General features: G+C 33.3%; 1 protein-coding gene across 1 annotated transcript in view; it reads left to right on the top strand.

The window, feature by feature from the left end:
- LOC113503653 (breast cancer metastasis-suppressor 1-like protein) overlaps positions 1–19,544 on the top strand; it is an 84,230-nt gene that overhangs the window by 49,666 nt on the left and 15,020 nt on the right. The window lies entirely within an intron of this gene.

The following is a 19,544-nucleotide window of genomic DNA, read 5'->3' as shown; positions in this document are numbered from 1 at the left end:
CTTTTTTCATATAAATTTGCTTTTCCCACAAACGAGGTTCAGGGCAGTCAGTATTACCGGTTGGTATTGTTAATATCGTTAATAACGGTTGTATCGGTTGTATCGTTTAAGAGGTGAAATCATCCTAAAACCGTCGCTCCTCAAATCCGTTCCGGAATATTTCTAAATCATACAAATATTACTTACCCGTAACCCCTTACTTAATAAATTCTCATTATCTTTATAATATATTCATTATATCGCTTAATAAACAGTGTTATACAATTAATTAATTATGAGCGCTCAACACGCCGCGGTTCATGACCAATTCAATTAGGCACATCTCACATTATACCGTATTAAGTTATCCGGCTGTCGAGGGTGTGACGTCATTCTGATATCCGGTACGGATATGACAACCTATAGACGTCGTTTTATTATTTCCTCTTAGTTTTACTCGAAGTTTCTCTCGTTGTCTAGTTCATTTTTTCCGAATGATTTTTGTAAATGGCCGGAAATTTACAAAGATTATTCGGAAAAAAATATTTTTTTTTAATAAATAAATACAAAACTAAAAAATAAATGAGTTATTGTTACTTAAGCTGTGGTCAATGATGTAAATGTGTAAAAGGCAGTGGTATCCAAACTTGTCTGTTTAAAAATCTGAAATTCAAAACTTTACTTCTGGATAGACCAACACTTACGTAGATAACAGCTATTTATTTCTTGTTTTCTTTTAAGCATATTGTTAAACCTTAATACATTTAACTATATTTTAATTTTCACAGAACATCATAACAATACACAAACACACACATACACATACGTACATTCAGTACTTCATTGTTTTAAGCCGCCTGGCATTATTGGAATTTAAAGAATTTTTGAATTCTCCGACTTGGTAGTCGGGGTTTGAATAGTATTCGATAACAGATTCAGCCGTAGCACGCTTCGTAGAATTGAAACCCAACTTCGTCCTATAACTAGTGCTGGTCACTTCACCCAATCCTTCGGGGAAAACCGCATGTTCTACATATCCTTGAAATAGTTTTCTATTGTGGTGGATTGTAACAACCGCATGAACAGAAAAAGGTAGATAGATAAGTAGATAAATAACCGAAACACTCTTCTCTATCTACAACTAAGCCTTACAGAAAACACTAAACAATCACGCCCGGTTTATTTAACTTATAAACTATTCAAGGTTTTTTTTTTAATATAGATAGCAGCAATATAAATGCATATTATATCTTTTATTAAAGTCAACTAATTTTCTGTTAAAATAAAAAATAAAACATATAAATCAATCTTAAACTACAATCAAATTCGTATATTTCCTGTCAAACTCTACCCACCCCTCATCGACTTAGCGTGAACGTCTAATGAGTCGCTACGTAGTAAAGACAACAAAGAGCTCGTTGTGATGCCGCCGACATCTGTCGATAGCCAATGAAAGTCCAAGGTCTTGTATAAAACTATACTTATGTGATCACTGCACATCTGCTGCAATTGTTGTAGAAAGAAATTCGTCTGAAGAAGGTTTTTTTTTCTAAAAATACACAAGTAATAGCTAAAAAAGATTTTTTTTAGGGTCTGTTATTAATTATTTTTATTCTTGAATTCATTTCTTCTTGATGAAATGTATTCGCGAATTTTCTGATACAAATCTGAAATCTCAAGCTGAAGTATCATACAAATTAAAATGAAATTCATGCCTCTGCTTTCAAGCGAATTTCAATACCAAACAGATATTTTTTGCTGCCGAGAATCGAAAAAACTATAAGTATTCGTTTTTCTATTAATAAAAACATCATATCAGCGCAAAAAATAAAACATTTAATCTAAAAAACTGTAGTTATAACATCCCTATTGAAAGTAACAAATAACTACCTTAACAACTTCCAAGTCTTCACTTATCCCTAACTAAATGATCTCAGCATTCCCGAACTTAACCATTTATTTCTTCACAAGTACACACTCACATAAACTTACTAGTGAAGTTTCATTCGACTTAGTTTCATTCGTTTCTCGATAAAGTTGTGTGTTCAGTAATTACATTAGCTCTTCATGTGCAAAGAGTCGTAAGTTTTAGTTAAAGAAGTTTTGATTTTTAGACGGGGGCAATATTGGTTTAGGCCTAACAATGCCTCTGAATTATTGTTTTTTTAGTAACTTTCGTGACTAAGCTATTACTGCACAATTTTATCGCAGACCAAACTACGCTAGAAACGGTCGGTCCGTGGTTGGTGATCGTCTATGTCATTGCGATTTCCTACCAGCTTCGGAAGGCACGTTAAAGTTTGGGTCCGGGCTGTTATTCCTACATCTTTGACAGTCGTTACAGGCAGTCAGAGGATAGAAAGTCTGACAACCTGTCTATTGGGTTGGCCGTGCCATAACAGTAGTCTTCAGGAAGACTTCTTTTACTTTATATTCTAAAGAAGGGAAATTATTCGATAAAACTGCAGCATAAAAAAGTACCCATATCGTGATTTTTCTGTTTTGTTAAAAAATATGATTAAAATTCAGAACTTTACACCAAATTTAACCTCTATAGAATATACTGTAGTATCTGTGACCGAAATCAAGCTTTTATTTCTTGCCTACAGGTATAAAACTATGACGTCCAATGTGATTGACGCTGACGATTTATCGAAAACAAATCCAATTTAGTACTTAATAAAATTTATTTACCTAATACTGATTTTATGTATGGTATCGCTACTACCTAAACTTAGGAGCAAATAGCTATGTAGTTGTTGTTTATATTTAGTGTACATGTCAAAGAAATTACAATTGATCTCCTTTCAAATCCAAAGGATTAAAGAACGGAACCCGATTCCAAGGCTCCGCTATCTATCCTTCTACCCGACCGCACGTGTGTCAGCAGGCTCTTATCTCATGAACCGTTATAGCTAGACAGTTAAAATTTTCACAGGTAATGTATTTCCATTGCCGCTATAACAATTAATAAAGGTGGAAAAATTGGTGTTAATTGTATGGAACCCTTATTGATCTTTTATTATTTTATATAAGTATTTTTATGTTTTCAACTCAAAAACCATACACACAAATCGTAGACCATAATTACTTTTACGATTAATCACATAATTATTTATAACATGCAGTCAATTTGCACCTATCATACATACATAGGCAGTCCATAGAACGTTTAGTATACCGTTATCAGTCCTTATCAGTAGGCGCAGGTGCCACGTGCGCCGCCATCCGACCGATTGTATATGACCATTGCCAAATTAAATAAACTTTACGTCTCTTCGTGAAACATATTTTATTCTTTTACAAGTTTACTGGTTTTATTTCGTTTGTTTCTGAGATGATATAATTATAAAATATAATTAAAAATCCATCACGTTAACTGACCTTTGTGTTTGTGATTAAATTATTTTATTTAATCAAAAGCCAATAGTTATACTTGTATAATGATTTGATTCATCAGAGCGGGATCGTATAAAAAATTTTTAAAAGATAGAGAATAAAAGAAGAATAATAACACCCCACCAACATAACAAGCGGATAAATTTAAAAAATCAAATAGGTAAATGACTTCATGTACCAACATACCTTATTTTCAAAATAAATATAGCCATCATGACACTTAGTGAAACAAAGACTTGCCCGACTATAGCCCATACATCAAAATTTATACTTTCAGGCTTTCACTTACATAGATTAAAAAAACGTTACTTCAGTCCTCTACCCTTAAAAGATGCGGTTCGCTTTCGTTTATGTTCCAATCGGATGCATCCACATAACGAACGCGTGAGAAAACACTGCATGTTTTCAGTAATAAAAATAATACTTCCTTATGGGCATTTTTCGTAAAAAAGCCAACGGAAAAATTCACAGAAACGCAATGTAATTGTAAAATCTAGTTTATTTTCAATCACAGAGACTTGCTTGTAATTATGCCGGACTGCAGTGAATGCAATTTACGTAATAACCCAGTAATAATGTTACTACTGAACATATGTACTTAACAGGGATGTACTTGTTTTGCCATAACAATTGGTATATTTGATTTGAAACAATTTAAATGATTATGTGGAATTCTAACAACTAAGAGGAGCGAAGTTCTAAAATTTATGTTTTTCTCTACATTATTTTTAAGTGAGAGAGCATGATACCTAAGGGTGACATATTTGCATACAACTGTATAAAATCATGATCTTGTCGATGCATGTTGCTTGCTGGCACAGCCTTGCTCATATCGATCTGGTACTTTCTTGAAAAGTCCATTCCTGAGTTTGTTTTGACCTTCCTTCTCAGTATTTCCCTCCCGGAAAAAGACATGTTATGATGATATAACCTCCGTACATATACATACGTTATATATTATAATTTAAATTATAATATGGCCTCTTTAGTTAATGAAGCTCATCTTAAATCAATTATAATACAGAGTTTATTTATTACTTTATAATAAATAATAATAAAGGAAGCAGCAAAAGATACATTAAATGGAGGCAGAGATTTGGTTATTTTTCGGGCTGAAAAGTTATTTTACAATTTCTGTGTAATCTCGGATTTCGAAATAACTCGCGAGCGCTTTACGGGTAGCAATATAAAGTCTAGATTTATTTTTGTTTATTCGTTGAATGTCCAATTTCAATCGTTTACAACCGAAATATTTGTCTTTTTTTGGCGGCAAACTATACCAAATAAAAATCCTATATTCTGTTTGAAAGACGAAAATAGCTAGAGTTTCGTATAGAGAAAGATTTAAGCATGTATTTTCTGTCCTTGCTCACTGTAGTTTTTCGACCCAAGATTGTAATATTTAGAATTTGAATTTCGTCACGATATTTTCCTCCTCCATTTATCATTGAAGTCTACTAACAAAGAAAGAACATACAAAATCGCAACCGAATCATGCAAACGAAACCGTTCTAAAAGCCGCAATGCAACCACGACATTCCAGATAAGCCATTGTAAAAATATATGCAGCCTTTTCAGCAACAGCATCCCGTCAGCCTATCAGGAATAATTTGATTCGCCTTATTCGCATATTTTAGTCGCATATGCGTTTCCCACTCATATTCCCTCCAACGGCACCGAAATCTCCTCGAATTCAATTGATACCAAAGGTTCACAATGGAATGGTCGGATACAGCCGAGCCGTGCTAGCTGTGCCATGATAAATCATTTGGCTTACATGGAACATAGAAGTGATAGGAAGTGTAACTCGGTCTGTATTGGTCGGTGAAAACCAACGTTAGCATAGCTGTATAATGACACGGATTTAAAATGCATTGTAATTAATAATTAACCCTTACAAAACCTTTTTTGCCGTACGTTTTATGATAAACTTAGTAACAATATAATAGAATATTCTTTATACCATAGAATGACATCGGTGAAATTAGGAACCTTTGCAACATACACACTGTGTAATGGCGCAATGGCGGTCTTACCTATAACAGCAACATGTATGAGTATACTTTGAATACTTTTTTGTTTTTAATCAATAACAAAACGGTTCCAAAATAAGACATCGAATGATATTGTTTATCGATACTAGTTCCAATACTACCAGTACAATATAGGGACTCTTCCCTCCACTTGTCTGTTCTATGGTTAAACAATTGTGCTTCGTAAATGTTTCCTTAAACGTTTTTCCTCTTGTGATGATTAATGATTAGACTGAAAACGATCCGTTTGGGTAGTGGGGTAATGTAATATAAACTTTCCTATACATTTGTTCACCGAATAATAAAAAGCCACTTTTTTTTAAGACGCTGGACGCGCACAGGTCAGAGCGAAGCACATTTCTTGAATTGAAGACGCCTTAAATCTAAATGAGTGTTCGGTGTAGAATATAATTTGTTTAAAGATATGTTATGTCTAATGACACTATGTTGCGCCTTAATGGGAAAAAACATTGAGACTTAATACTAACTTAAAAACTGTCAATATCGTATCATTAAAATTGAAACTGAATCGAATACTGAATCGATTTATAACTCTTTCATGCCTCTATCAATTACTCATCTAAAAGTAACATAGCACAAGACGACGACTTGAAAATGATTGAACACACTTACCTAAATAACATTCAAAGTGCAGTAGTACAATGTTTATGTCCGATTCTACTACATATTAATCGTAATTTGTAAGCGCCCATCTATTGCCATTATTATAACTAAGTTAAAGAAAAGAGTTACGAAGGTAAAAAGGCTTACTTAGAATAAAATTTAGTTTTTAATATAAAGGCAGATAAAATGTCAGAACAAATGTCAGTCCAATTCCACATCCAACAATATAATAACTGTAATTTTGTGTTAATTACTTTTTGTACGTAGTCTTAGCCTTGCCCCTGTTATTTCCAACGAAGTCAAATTCAGTTGTTTCGCTAATCGGGTCGTCCTTATCCAATCAATAGTTTAGTCTACCTGCCGTCCGTCAGGTATTTGCGGCGCTGCTCGTCAAATGGACCTCCAAAGGTATTCATTATAGAGAAATCAAGGAACAATGGGTAATGACAAAAAAAAAAACAAAAAAACTTCTAAATAATTGATATGTTGAAGAAAATATTTCACAGTATTTTTTTCTTCCAATGATATATAATAAACTAATTTTTAACAAGGGTAAGTTTATTTTCATTTATTTCATCACATCCCACTATATTTTTTAAGAAAACATGTTCCCGAAACATGGATCGTTAACGGTTATGACGTAGGAGAGATACGCCTCCGCGACGGTAGAAAAATAACGATAAAGCTCGCTGAAGTAATTAAAGCCAACACCGAGGCTTGCTTTACAGATCTCTTAAAAAAACACTCAGTAATTAACGATCAAACTTGTTAGCCCCTCATTTGAGAGAAGTATTGCAATGGCCCAGAATAACTAACTGGGCCATTCGATCAGACCGATATTATATTTATTTCTGATGGAAGATCACACCAAGCTTATATTTCGCAGTGTAACTTAACCATTGACTTCCATTACATAGTTAAAGCAAAAGAGATCCAAATTTATATAAAAAACTAGCTGTTGCCCGCGACTTCTGCGTGGTTAGAAGAAATTGCGACTATAACTTGAGATTTAAACTATCCTATCTCTCAAGTTGGATCGATCTGTACATGGTGTGCGAATTTTATTATAATCGGTTAAGTGGTTTGGGAGTCCATTGAGGACAAATATTGTGACACGAGATTTATATAAATTAAGATAAGTAGAAATCGATTGTTAATGATCGCATTTTCATAAATATATTTGACCTCTTTTTTATAAACTTGCTTTGAAACCAACGATGGTTGATATTCTATGTAAGACGAGTGAACAAAGACTCCTCATCTTGCGGAAGACTCCCATGGGCTGTGGGAACACGGTTACTGTGACATTCGTGTGACGTCAGCGTGTGTCGCGACCAACAATATAAATATTATAGTCAACGTTTAAGGTGGTTGTATAAACAAGGGATCTTAATTTAGGAAATTACTATTGAACCCAGATTGATGTCAATATGCAAATGTAAGACATTCTATCTCTCTTGTTTCCTCTCTGTCCTCTCCTTTTCCTGTTTCCCTTTTCTTTTTTCCTTCTGGAGTTATTTGAAACCTAAAGCTGTCTGAAACCTAATTGTCAAATCTTTGTCGAGTTTTAACTAGACTGAAACAGTTTTTTATATCAATTAAAAGTAGTGTTTTAAATATACACCGTTTCTGTAATGCTTTTTAAGCTTTATTGATGGACAACTGCATCTAACTCTGCAATAACATGTCGATAGTATGGCTTTTCATTACTAGCCAGAGTCTCTCAAAGCATGCTCGAGTGAAAGTTCTGACTTAGTCAGTAGGAGCCCGGTGTCTTTTTAGCGGTGCACTGGAAGGCCGATCTAACCGCTACATACCCCGCCATACCCTTAGCATGGGTTGATGTCATTAGTGTTTCACCATGGAAAAAAGGATATATTCTCATCGTATAGATAATTTAATTGACTATTGTTATTTATTTGATTAAATAATCATTACAATCAATCAATAATCATTTTCAATTAGTACTTATTCAAATTCTAGTCGTTGTATACAAGTATCACATTGGTTCCATAAGTAATATGTATATCTCAGCATTACTCAGCAACTAATGCTGACTAATATAAGACAGTTATGTCATTTGCCTCACAGCCTCTTTTCCTGGAAATTGGAATGCAGCAACAAAATTCTAAATTTAGAAGGTTTTGAGGGTTTGTCGGCATAGCTTTTTCCGTCTTTCTTGATCTTTTAGTTGGTCCATGTAATTATTTCTCTTGTAAGAGGAGCAAGGGCAACTCCGCGAACTTCCTTTTCTTCTTCCAACCAATAATTAATAGATTTGCTAGATTTTCTTTACTCTAACTTTAATTGTTTCTATTTGTTTTGTTGAACCCACCCCTTGCTATGCACCTCTTCTGCTTTTACATCATAAGTAACAAACACGCTTGTTTCCTATCTTTAAAATAAGTATGGAGGTACCATTTAAAATACTAATTAAAAGAATCTGATTATCATTACTTGGAAAACTATTAAGGAATACATGAGATGGGTAATATTTAATATCAAATGATTTATTACAATGGATCTTCACAATCTCGTTTTAATATCATTTTAAACGAGACGAAAGAATGGAAAGGATTAATAATATATTATCTAAAATCATTCTTCAATATTCTCTGCACCACAAAAAGGTTAGCCGACCCCAAATAACAAAACAGTACAGCAATCAAGAAGTAATCATTTTGACTGCAGATGATAGCTCGCATGTTTACAGAACCCTATTTACGTACAAAACAATAACTCCTCGCCGTTTCTATAGTAAGGGTATTACTTAAATGACCGTGTATGTCTTCAAGTCAATTCGCGTAATTAATATCCTATTTAGCAAGCAAACGCCTGTATTACACGGTATTGAAATGGTTGTCACGCGTTTACATAACAAAGGTCTGGCTTCGGCAACCTAAACACGCTTGCCTTGGCGATTACTAAGCAATTAGCACCGCCATCATTAAATCAAACTGATACGTACAGTATTAAGTAGAAAGTTTATCATTAACGAAACAAATACGCAACTGTGATGGCAGTCCGCCCATAAACATCGTCCAATAATGTTAAAAACCGAAGGCTCGCCTTGATGTCATGCCAAGGAGCGTTTATTTTTGTAGCGAAAGTCTGCGCTGGCGCACGGGGAAAAGAGCCGTTACACGAACGCCGGCGGAAACTGCCGAGCGCACCCGAGCGGCGCGATGCGCTGCAACACCACGAATGTGTTGTTAGATTTCGTTTCGACTTTTTTGTCTAATTGTAAGCGTCCAAACTTGTGTTTTATGACTTTTATTACAAGTTTGAGTGTAGTTTTATGTAAGTGTATTCAGAAACTGTCGTTTTCTGCTGTATTTTTTGTTGAGATTGTCGTTAAAACTCTCCTCGTGACCTGTCACATAGTGTTTTTTGTGGGTCGTCATCTATTTACACTATCTCACGGAAGACGGCTTACCCCTCGGTTGTCGGGAGCGTTTTTTCTCTTTTATTATTATTAACTTGGTCGAGACTCGAGACATAAACGTCGTACGTTCTGTATGTGGTGTCTTCGCTCGGGTTCAGTTGAATTACGTTCTACTTTGGCGACGTGTTGCGAATATGAACACGTTTACACTACTTATTGAGTTTTTACAAGAATCCCGTCTCATATACTTATTTATTAGCAGTTTAGTTAAAAAACAATAAGTAGTCTCCTTTTTTCAAGGAACCCAGTTGAAAGTTACATGTTTGATAGAATTTAGTTCTGCAGTATATTGATGTAATGAATTACTAACCTTCTTGAATGTCAGACGCGGCGTCTGTATCTCATTATGTAACCGTTATAAAGACGAGATAGAGCGTGAAATATTTGATAAAATATTTACGCATCTTATGCCGTTCGGATGCTTAAAGAAATATATTTTGTTTTAGGAATCTCTCCTTATTAATACTATTACATAAGTAAATTTTAAGCATTCCTCTAGAAATACAGTGATACCAGGAAAATCTGTTTAAATTACGTGTATATTTCGTCTTCTTTTAAAAACGACTCTACTTTTTGTTAGAACAGTTCTCAGATCAAAACCCTTTGCTATTGTATCGTTTACATCACGAACTATTCCTCAAACGTTTATAATAGCTTAGTGATGGTCAAATAAATTTCAAATACAAGATACCTATACACTCTACCTTTTCTAAAACTAAATAAAGTCTCATATACACCAAAAACATCGTATCTCGTAAAACCACAGCAGGATATATGAACTCAGTTCGTTCGTGTGTCGTTACGTGGTTCGAATCACAATACTTTTAATGAACCTCTGTTTTAAATCTCTATGTGAAACAACTGAAATGTATTCTCTATCATGTCGAGTTTGTTTGTATTTTACTAAAGACCTAGTTACCTATATTAAATACTCTACTATCGGGAAACATAGCTTAATTTACACAGTGAGAATCATTTGATAGCTTTTGTCATAAATTTTGTATTTAGGTAAACAGTATCATTATAAATTCAAGAACTGTTTACGTTGTTAATTTAAGCCCTTGGGTATAAAACCTATGTATAGCTATTGATTTTCTCTGTATATTCTTCTTTTTATACTGGAATATCACTATATGACACTTGCCTACTTTGTTGGTCGCTATTTTTCGAAATAATATACACTCACAGGTAATGTAGAGTTGTATTAGTAAAATGTTTTTAAAACTGGTTTAGTAGTTTCTAAAATAACTCTCTATATTGCTGGATGTTCCAAAGGCTGGCTTTACCTCGTACAGAGGATTAAAATGCCATTCAACGTGACAATGCCTCCATCCTTGTGCCTTGTGATGTGAATAATTTTTTTTTGTATTGTTTTCATTTATTTTATTTGAATTTTAATTAGATATTTTCGAATTATGTTGTTAATTATACAGAAAATAAAAGACGATTGTTCAGAAAAAAGTAAAACCCTTCTAAAACATCACCATAACCTCTTTAGTATATTATCACAGATAAGGCATAGAATAAAAGATGGCGACTTATTTTTCCTCATCTAATAATACTATAAATTTCATTTTTATGAGTCTGGTACTAAATAACCTTCATAAGTGACGATACGTGATGCGTCTGTACCACCCTTGAGCGCCTAACGTCATACCCAACCTTGCTCTGTGCCAAATATCTATACTACAAAGTAATCTATGTCTATACAATCATTATGCCTCTATGTGGTTTGTTCACGAGTATATATGGTATATGTAGATATACGGTATAACTGCCTTCAGCCAATATTAAAAAAATGTATAACTTTCGTGTTTCAAGCTTAGCCAAAATGTCAAGAATATATTTCTACTTTTTATTTAAGAATATTGATCATCTAATGATCTTTAAGCTTGAAAATACAACAAAAAAGACATTGTTAGACTAGCTGATCCGGCGAACTTCTGCGAGTTACATAAAATCATTCTTTTTAATATAGCCTATTTTAGTTCCCGCTGCTGGACAAAGGCCTCCTCCTTTCTCTTCCAGACCTCTCTATCTTTTGCCATTTCTACCCACGTGCGCCCCGCAAAACAATAATTCTAATCGGTCACGCCTTTAAAGAGATGTTGTTACAATGAAAGTGACATACGCACGTACAATAAAATTAAATGTATAGAGACAAAAATTAAAATAACTCCTTCATATACCTAAATATATAGAATGTAACGGCGAACCCTATTATAATATATTATTTACACAGTTATTAGGTAGTAATAGAGATGTAGACAACTTGAAAAAATGCTTTAGATTTTCTGTCTGTTTTACAAACCTCAAATGTAGAGCACAAAAACTACAACATTTATCAAGGAATGGATATTCCTCCTCTAAGCTTCCTCTGATCGGCTTTCAAAAGTTTTTTTTTGTTTTCAGTATCAGCTAGGGCATCCGATTTTTCCGTAATCCCAAAGCCAACTTCCGCACCACTGCTAATGGAAAGAGAACGGCTTGTTTTTCCTCGAAACGAATCGCAGAATATTTAATTAAAACTACCTTTACTGAAAATGTAGAGAAGCTAACTTTTTAATTACATTATGACGTCTAATCTAACTCCATACTCTACTAATATTAAAAAAATATCCAATTTTGTTTTTTTCATAGCTATTCGTTAGAAATGGTGTGGTTTTCATGTGCTACCTAGAAAATATCATTAAACTTTGGGTTTGGTAAAACGTAAAATGGAGCGCCTATCTTCGGTTACTAATAGAGAAAGCCTTCGGCGGCTGCTTTTAATATGCTTTACTTAAATACAAAATTCGTAGGCAATCTTAAAATATTTTTAGCAGTTTTTTTGTATTTCTAATACTATTAGCTTGTCCCACTACTAGGCAAAGGCCTTTTCCAAAGATTTGAGATGAGAGAATTGGGAGAGAAAAAAGTTCTTATCCTTACATTATGACTAAATTGCGAATCATAGTGAGTGTATTTTTATAATAAAGTACCTACATATAAAAATAAACGCCACTCAGGCAAAGCCTTGATCATAAATCAATAGGGGTGAGCAACAATGTAACAATAAGCACTTATATACAGTAAAACCAATTATCATAAAACATAAGTGGAACATTATAAAAAGTATTTTATCCGTAACATCGTAAAAGTGTTTTTATCTTGTATTTCATGGGCTCTATAATGTAGAGTCTATATACATATAAATACACAAATACTCATCGAGACACGTTACTAAAATTAACATTCCTTCTTCGTGAACGACGCGATTTCTTATTATGAAAACATACGCGACTATGTAAACTGCTCGTGGCGTGTGTGTACCCAGTTTGTGCCCCTCTGAATGTAGATGGCGCTAGGCAGAGGGTCGCATCGCCCTGCACTGTGACTGAATGTTATTTGCGAATCCTTGGGGCGTGAAATAAGGGTTCCTTATTTAGGGCTTCGTTGTCATTGTGTTCACGATTCGTCTGATGCTTTGATTTTTAGATAACGTTTTGTGTGTTTGTTATTTGGATTTTTTATTTAAGTACCCTTATTTTGTAATTTAGCGTTAGTTTTAGCGTTGCTTAGTACCAATCCTGTAGATAAGTTACATTTCTTCGAACATTAACGCTGAACAATCTCTCAAATGTAAAACTTACATCTCAAAATCATATATCTTGTTACAAAGGGGTGTTACTCTCATTTATTTGAGTATTCTCCACATTTCCTATTAAAATGCGATCCAACCTTCTTTTAGCCTCCTTTTTTATACTCCAAGAAGCAAAGCGGTATACTTCAAGAAACAGGACTGAAGATAAACTGTTAATAATACCACGTGTACAAATAACTGCATGGCAACTATACGTATATTAACGTTGTTCACGTGACAATAGTTATAATTATAATATAACCTTAGCAAACTAATTAGTTATCTTGCTAAAGATATTAATTACGATATCACCTTTAGCTCTGGAAAATGGTTTAATTAATTCTATTAGTAAGCATTATTTCTTAATTTTAGTATTATATGTAGTTTTGCTTCTACGGCGAAGCAATTTTAAATGTGCTAATATATTTGGTGATTGGGAATAAAAACTAGTCAGAATAATTTGTTAGTCACAGAGCAAAAAAAATCTCTCCTTCACATAGAAAGGAAAATAAATAAGTAGCTTGCTCAGTTCAACGATATTTACAGATTTCAGAAAAATCTATCAAACCTATCGTTTGTAATACTTTCATTTTGTACTTACCTTTAAGACTTCATAAAAAGTCGATTCGGTTTCGTAGATAAAGATGTGTAAATATTTAAGGGTGGAAGAGGGAATAATTATTTCACTTAACGGTTTTTTTTTTATTAATAGGAATTAACAAAAAAAAATCATCATTTTTTATGTCTCGTGAGAATTAAAACTTAAAATTAAACTAGAATACGACATTAACTCAATTATTATAGTTAAAACAGAACCCATTTTTACGTTTAATTCTTTGTGAAACGAATTCGTTAGTGGGTGAGTTCTGACGTCATACTGTGACGTCACTGTATCTGCCCACTCTGTCTCGTTGACATTTATATTGGAACAGACTTCCCAGCTCTAGTTTAACTAGAAATATATTAATAATACTTTATGTGTTATATTCCAAATATCAAGAGCAGTGGGTAACGTATTTCAGTCATACATGTCTTTTAAAAGAAAATCTTAGTACACGTACCGATGTTATCAAAATGGAAGGCTATTGGTAGCATTTATGATGTTGGCTTAGGTTAGATTTTCATTTATTTTGTATGTTGTACAAATTATTCTTTTTCTGCAAGTAAACCAGGTCTATTATAGCGTTGGTCAAACTTTACACTGTACAGGATGTTGTCTTAATAAGAGTGATGAATTAACTATTATTGATTAATTCATTAACATTTATTTTATATGCTGTCAAAAATATACTTTTTCTACAAGTAAACCAGGTCTATTAATATCATTGGTCAAACTTTACACTGTACAAGATGTTGTCTAAATATAAACGTATTTATCCTGCAGTAGTAATTAGAAGTGGCTTATTAACCTTTTGTATTTGACATTTAAGGTGACTTCGACCGGAATTCTATATTCAGTTCCATTGACGTAAGTAATAATGTACATACAGAGACGTGGAGGTTTTATTTACATTGTACTTTTTTAGCCGGAACGTAAGAGACTTTTCTGGCGAAAGTATCCTCATTGAAACCCACTTGCTTTTTGGAAGCGAGTAGTGTGGTACTCTTACTGACTAAACCTGAACCGCTTTAAAACCTCTCTCGCATTTAGTCGGGACATGGTAATATGTAGCAATGCATCATGCACAGGACCCCGCCCGCTATAATAAGGAATGCCTCTGTTAGAACATAAAATCGGGGTATAAACTAGCCTATGTGGTAATCCAGCTTATAAACCACATGTATATTTCGTCCATATTTATAAGGCCTTCTTTGCATGTAAAAGTATGTGATGTTGTCCGCATTTATTTATTTATTTATTTATTCTTTGCATGAAAAAGTAACAACCCCCTATTCACACAAACTTTCATAGTATAGCGAAATAGTAAAGCGAGGTTATAGGTTTTATCTAAGTAACAAACGAACGAAGTCATTTGTCAATCGCCGGTCGCCATGGCAACGGCTAGCTGGACAGTTAGATCGTTTAGTAGGTTGCACCGTTGTTGCATTCGATACACGGTGCGCGGCAACTGAACTGTAATCAAATATAGCTGAGAATTCAGAAACCAACGTATGTAGACTCAATTAATGTAAGATCTTATGTTAACGTTGAAGGGAATCAAAAATGTCTATTTATTTATTTACTAGCGACCTGCCCTGGCTTCGCATGGGTGTACATTTATTGTTTAAACTCTCTGATTTTTTTTTATAGATTTTAGAAAATTATAGAATTTCTCTGAAAGAAAATATAGCCTATACTTATTCGGAAGAATCCCTCTAAGTAATGGTAAAAGCCTATTCAATACAAACAATAATACAAAGTTTACCTCTTCATAATATTAGTATAGATTAAGGGAAAACAAACAATTTTATCATGTATGATACAGTAAATACAGATAATATTAAAATTAGGCAATTGTAAAATCCACGATGCATGTCTCTTGCAAAATAATATCAGTTAGACCTTTATTAAAAGAATACTAATTTAATTATTTTACTAAAATGATACTTTCAGTATTATGTTCAGAGAGAAAGGTTTTTTAATACCGTCATATGTAAGCCTATTAGTATAAGTTAACTACGCCACTAACCGCTGCAATATCGATCCCTGTAAGCTCATACAACGCATTAAAGGAAAATGAATTAATTAATTCAAGTTATGTTCTAAATCTGACTGTTATTTGTATTAATCAAAGTTTGTAAATAGCCATAGAGAGATAAGTTACTGTAAATGGGATTTCTATAAAAAAAAAAACTTATATCCTGCTTTATAAAGTAATTGTTTATGTTATAACCATACTATGAAGGTAGTGTTTTTCATTATTGAAATTAATCTATACTAATATATAAAGCTGAAGAGTTTGTTTGTTTGTTTGTTTGAAAGCGCTAATCTCAGGAACTACTGGTTCAAATTGAAAAATCCTTTTTGTGTTATATAGACCATTCATCGAGGAAGACTTTAGGCTATAAACCATCACGCTGTGACAAATAGGAGCGAAGATGTGAAAAAAACAGGGCAGGTATAAATCATAACTTATATCTTCTACCCACGGGGACGAAGTCGCGGGCAACAGCTAGTATTTAGATAAAACTTTTATTTATATCATCATTATCGTATTTAAAGCGATATATTCCGGACAACCGATTACGAATTACATTGAAGATATTAAGAAGTAGACGTTTGGTGCACTTTAAAGTTTCTTTCACGTTTGCGTCAGTCCGGTCCAACTGAAGCAGCTTACAGCAGCAAACGAGTAAGAACAAGACTGCTGAACTAACATTGTTGCTTGTTCACCGAATGAGTTCACAAGGCTACCTATGTTATTACCAGTGATTTGTCTTTATAAAACTTTGGTATTGTTATATGTTTACTAGTCATGTGTGTAACTAATTTTGTCGTATTAGGCTGGTTAACTGTAAAGATAAAATTACCTTTTTTTGTAATAAAAAACATCAGTACTTAAATGTACGTATTGATTCTTCTGACGTTCTCCTTGAAAACGTAAAACAAATGAAACCTCGTCTCACTCCAAAACTCAAACAATCAGTTCTAGGCTCACCTTGCAGGATCACCTGACACACTGACCCACATTCACGGGCACTTGCCGCCTTATTGCTTGTTTACTATGCTGAAAAGACAGAGTGGCTTACACGTCAACTGAAACCTGTAATAGGAGTTAGGAGTTTACAAATGCATTGATTTGGAAATGGTGTGGAAGGCTTGTATGTTGAAATTGATTAGGGATATAGAAAAAAATATGTTTTTTCGGTAATAATTTGAAATTGTTTGCAATTAAGTAGCTGAATTAGCTGTATAAAGAAAAGTTTAAATAGTTTTAATAGGATTAAAATATATTTCCTTACACTTTGAGTCCTGTTTTCTTCCAATCTAACATATTATACTTTTTAATTGAAGAGTTTTAAAAAAATCTTTTAAATCTATAATTATTTTAAAATAAACAATTTGGCAAAAATCAAATAAAGTGCTTAATTTAGAACTAGGAATATCAACCTCCTTACTAACTCTCAATTAGGTACAATACTTCTCCGTTCTGTTCGAATCGGCTTTCAACAGAAACAAGAAAACACCTTGGCAACAGAATGTTATCAAAGTCTTCTCAACCCATTTCCTTCATCTTCATAAATTTTCTTTTAAATACACATAGACAAAAATATAAATGTCTGATAAAGTATTCCACGAGAGTCGTTGAACTCTTTTCCATACCATCGGGCCGCAGGCTTCAATGAAATTACATGGAAAACCTTTTATAATTTACAAGTTTGAGCTGTTAAATATAATAAACAGTTTATTATTAGATATATGACACAGATAAGACTAGTTCATATTTTGCTAACAACGTACATTTATAATTTAATTGGTTTGGCCGCTCGCATGCGACCTACTTGCGACTAAGCCTTTGAAAATGTTGTTTTTTTTTGTTAGATTCTTTACACAACTAGTAAAATTTACTTTAGTTACCAGGGAGAGCCTGAACGACCTAAAAACAAATTGTAATGATTTCAAAAACGTTAATCACGTTCATATTTTATACGTATAATAGCTTTGAGTTTTAACTCTAAATAAACATTTTATACACTGGTCAAAATTCGAAAAAAGAACAAAGAATTGGAAAATTTAACTAACAGTAACATTTGTTATAGTAGGCAGGCTTAGTGAATAGGCTTAATCCAAGTAAATCTAATATAACTGGCGCGCTTAATTCGTTTCATATAACAAAGGCATGTATAGAGAAGTGTCATTACTCTGCCGTTATAAAACACATATCTCATATGTGTTTTTGAGAATGTTTGCTATTAAAGATAAATTTGTTCTCCGAAAATATAAAGTTTCATTTAACACACTTTTACTTTTACAATATTACAGCGAAATATAAAAATTACACTGTTATCTCACCTGAAAATACAGAACACGACATTTAAAGTTCCTTTAGGAATAATATCCTTTCATTTATCTCTCTACCAGTTTTTTATTAACAAGATAATCTGAATATCACCCGCCATTTAATTACGCGTAACCCCGATCCGTCCTCTACTCACTTCCACAGACAACCTAATACAAGCTTGGACTTCTTCTTGGTACCTGTCCGATGTCCAAGATTTATTATTTTATAATTAAAAACTAAAACACCAATGTTACTTGCTTATTGCAATAGAAAATTGGCGAAAACACTGAAAAAAAACAAAACCATTTTGAAATCATCAAATTATATGTATGAAATCATACAAAACACATTTATTTACTAATGAAATAAAAATAAAGCTTTTATGGTTTAAATTATTAATTTACTTGAAAACAACTACAAATTTTGTACAGTGTTTTTCAATAATATTATATTATGAATAAAACACCATAGGAAATGTTTAGAATCATATAATTTTATTTACTTTGTATAGTGCAATCAAATTTCACTATCCATTTAATAACAAATAAATTGTTTTATGGCCCCATAAAACTATGTCTTTGATAGAACTACGTAGTTGGAAGGTTTTGTAAAGTACCTACTAGTATTTAATTACTTAAAACACTAAAAATAAAACCAGCCTATTGATGTCACACTGCTTTGCCACTTTTCATAAAGGGAATGTTTCAGTACTGATTACTACCACGGAATCTAAAATCGCCAACCGGCAATGAGCTAATTTGGCGATTTCAGATTTCACTGTTTGCTGTTACCCTTTATCGTTTGTCAGTAGTGCCTTGAAATAATTAATTAAATAAAATGAGACAGAACCATCCGATTGATAGCATGGTCCGTTAACATATAGCGGTAGTGGTCTGGTAGTCTCTTGTTTTTCAGGCCGTCCTAAACTAATGCGCTTAATTCTTTCCAAGGTGTAATTCGGTAATTCGTCTATATAACAATTATTTTCTTATTCATCCTGTTTGAACAAAGGTTTTTCTGTAGAGGTCTTTTTCCAGCCACTGCTTCTGCAGTCTTCCTTTCTTGCTCTCCTCACCTCTTCTCTTGCGTCCAGTTCTTGGTATCGCTTCTTTTATGGTATGCTTCGGCTCTATCTTATTGTATATTTAGAGCTCTACGACTACACCAGTCACAGCGTTACGTTTCAATTTGTTTGTTAGTTAAAATATAATGTTATACACAAGCGTCCCAATTCAAGAATGACTGAATTTAGGATTGAAAGCGAACCAGACTATTAGAGACATAAAAAGGCCTAAATAATCTTCGACAAGCGGAATAGAATCATTCAAAAATAGGTAAATATTGTATCACGTTGTATTTCCCAATCGCCGCGAACAATACTCTAATATGCCTGCAAGGTTGGCTGAGCCCGTTCTATTATTAGCGGCGACACATTAGCGGTGGTGTTGCAAAAACACTGAATATTTATATTTCCTGCTCGCTCGTCGGGAATACAAACA

This window comes from Trichoplusia ni, chromosome 20 (assembly GCF_003590095.1).
Source record: "Trichoplusia ni isolate ovarian cell line Hi5 chromosome 20, tn1, whole genome shotgun sequence".
NCBI lineage: Eukaryota > Metazoa > Arthropoda > Insecta > Lepidoptera > Noctuidae > Trichoplusia > Trichoplusia ni.
This window is presented reverse-complemented; position numbering and strand designations above follow the sequence as displayed.